Consider the following 3,320-nt stretch of genomic DNA (forward strand, 5'->3'; position numbering starts at 1 on the left):
AAGTGCAGTCTCTGTGATTTGCTACGGCCAAAAAAAGTAAAATAAAATTTATCACCTGGTAGCCAACCTTCTGGTGATAAGCCTCTATCCAAAATCAGGCAAGTCCTTGGAAAAAAAGAAATAGTCAGTTGGGGGCTTTGTTCTTCTTGAAACTGTCTTCAACTTGGAAGGGTCTGTCCAAACCAGTGCTTCATTCACTCAGCTTTCAAGAATCCAGAACCAAGCTAGGGCACAGGGAAGCACTGGAGCAGTACTTTGGTTCATAAGACTCAGCCTCAATTTTGGGAAGCTGACAGGGACAGAGAGAGCCAACAAAACAGACTGTGCTCTGGTTGAGTTCTTCAATTTGCCAGTCCTGATGAATGATGGCAGTTGCCATTACTGAAATGAATTTGTATGGTAACCCCTAATTATAATTAAGAGAGCCAAATAATCAAAAGGAGGTAGTGTTGAAGTTTAGTCATCTGAGCTAAAAAGACAGAAATGTTAAAGTACTGAACTACAGCAACTGAAATGAAAACAAATTTAGTCAGATTTAAATCTTCAAGAATAAAAATAACATCAAAATCATATTGTTGAAAGGTTTAAAAAAGGCTCCAAGGTGAGGGAATTTATTTTCTTGGGAGGTGATGGGGAATTAGGGTGCACATTCTTGAATAGGGAAGGATAGTAAAAGCAGAGTTTTATAGATATTAATCAGATAATGGTGTACAGGATAGTCTGGGTAGGGGAAAGCTATAGGTAGAAGTCAGTTATTAAGTTATTATTTTCATTTAGTTGTAAAGAGGAAGGAAATGAGTATTTATTAAGCACTTACTATGTTCCAAGTACTATACTAAAGACTGCAGATACAAATAAAAGAAAAAAAAAACCAAAAACAAGACAGTCCCTGCCCTCAAGGATCCTATATTCTGATGGGATAAAACAACACATTAAAAGGAGTTAAAAAAAGCATAGGGTGGAAATAAAGTTACTTGATACGGAAGCATGGTTTGGAATTCCAGAACATCAAGGAATAAGGCCAGGAGAGGAATGAAAGCGTTTGCTTTTGTATTCTTTAACAAACATATGTTTAGTGATTAAAAAAGACAAAACAAATCACTGAGTCAGTGGATAAAAAGTCTGTGAAAGAGGGATGATAATATTTGTAATATTTTCATCTCATGGAATAGCTGTGAGCAAAGTACTTCAAAAATTGTATACTATTCTTACATAGGGTGTTTCAAAAATCTTGGTGCAGTTTTAAAACTAACAACTTGTAAAGCTCTTTACAAACCTTAATGTACTGTATAGATTGCTAAATTATTTAAGCTAGCATGAAACTGCATCAAGACTTTTGAAATGCCCTGTACAGTTGCAAGATATCACACTATGTGGTGACAGTGTGGATCATTACAAAGTTTAAGGAGGGATTACAAACTTTGATTGGGGCTGACTTCATCTTGATGGGATAAAATATGCAAAGGCAATTTGGGGCAGTAAAGCATCACTTTATACATATTACTCATTTTAGTGTTTCTGATGTAGCACCAAAATGAATAAGTTGCTTAGGAGAGCAGATAGGTTTCCATCATTCATAAAACAAGGGGGCAATATGGAGTTATGATTAGGACTTTATTGAAGAACTAGCCATCTCTTGGTTGAGAATTAATTATGTGTTCCTGTTGGGGAAGGAAGGGTACTGACAACTTCTAGGTCACAAATCTGCCAAGGTTTTGGGGTAGAGCTAATAATAAGAGCAATGCCAGTAACAGCATTTGCAAAGCCTTTTAAGGTTTGACAATAGCCAGCATTCAGACAGCACTTGAAGGTTTGCAAAGCACTTTACAAGTATCTCATTCCACCTTCGCAACAACCCTAACGAGTATATCCTACTATTACCCACATTTTAAAGATAGGGAACCTGAGGCAAACATAGGTAAAGTCAGGATCTCATAGTTGGTAAATACCTGAGGGTGGATTTGAATTCAGATCTTGGTGACTACAGATCCAGCACTCTATCCATCCCCCATCTAGACGACTCTAGAAAAGATGTGCCTAATGGTAGAGAGAGGAACAGCTAAGTGGTAGAATGGATAGAGCACTAGGCCTGGAGTCAGGAAGACTTACCTTCCTCAGTTCAAATCTGGCCATAAAACACTTCCTAGCTATGTGACCCTGGGTAAGTCACTTAATCTTGTTTGCCTTAGTTCCTCACCTAAAAATGAGCTGGAAAAGAAAATGGTAAGCCACGCTAGATGGGGTCACAGAGAGGTGGACATGACTGAAAAACAACTGAACAAAACAATGGTTTTTGTGGTAGAGATACTTGAATCCTATGAACAGGGGGAGCTTGTAAGGCTTTTCTAGATGTTGCCCAGGATTATCTTAACTCTGGGAATGAAAGAGGCAATAAAGGACCATATGCACTAGTCTTCCTTTCTTTCCAGACTGCTTCACTGGTCCAGTGTCTATTGAGGAGAGTTTGTTGCCTACTTCAATGGCTATATGGAGTAATTATGTGATATTACAAGTGGTCTTAGTTATTAAGCATAGAAGGGACAGAGAAAACTATCACTTTTTTCTTTTTTTCTTATTTCTTTTTAATGTTCATTAAAAAACTTTTTTTGAGTCCCAAATTCTCTCTTTCCCCTCTCCTATCCATTGGAAAGGCAAGTAGCATGGTATCAATTATACATGTGAAGTCATGTAAAACACACTTCCATATTCACTATGCTGCAAAAAACAAAATACTGAAAACTAAAAACTAAAACGCAAAAATATAAAGAAAGTAAAAGAGGTACACTTCAAGCTGTTCATCAGAACTCTCTCCGGAGGTAGACAGACTCATAGAAAACTAACATTAAGCCTCCCATCTTATTTACTTGGCTTGGAGTGGGAATCTTCTCTAGACATTTCATCACCAATGTAGGTTATGAAAGACTACTTGAAAAGAGTGTTCAAGATAAATAATTTTTCTTTAAAGATACATTTTCATAATTCTTAAGCAGAAAGATATCTGTTACTTATGACTGGACCAACTTTGTACATTTTCTGATTGTTTAACTTGCAGAAAAAAATGTTCAAAGCTCACAAAACTAGAAGTTATGTGAGAATACACAGATATGGAAGAGGGCTTTAAATGAAGCCTTAGTCCAAGTATAAATGTAACGACTTTAAAAAAGAAATGAAATTCAAACTGTCACTGAAATCTCTTATTGATTTTAAATGTGGTTTTTCCATTTAGTTTTTGAAAAGGCAAAAGGAATGAGTTGGCATTAAAGTCATCTTTTGACAAGGTCTTTCAGAATCCCAACCCACAAATATACAATTATTTGTAC

The 3,320-nt window shown here is 36.4% G+C and overlaps 1 protein-coding gene across 3 annotated transcripts in view; it reads right to left on the reverse strand.

Moving 5' to 3' along the window:
* Positions 1–3,320, reverse strand: part of ZNF407 (zinc finger protein 407) — a 609,391-nt gene that overhangs the window by 86,717 nt on the left and 519,354 nt on the right. The gene's annotated exons all lie outside the window — the stretch shown is intronic.

Source organism: Notamacropus eugenii, chromosome 4, assembly GCF_028372415.1.
Source record: "Notamacropus eugenii isolate mMacEug1 chromosome 4, mMacEug1.pri_v2, whole genome shotgun sequence".
Classification (NCBI taxonomy): Eukaryota; Metazoa; Chordata; class Mammalia; order Diprotodontia; family Macropodidae; genus Notamacropus; species Notamacropus eugenii.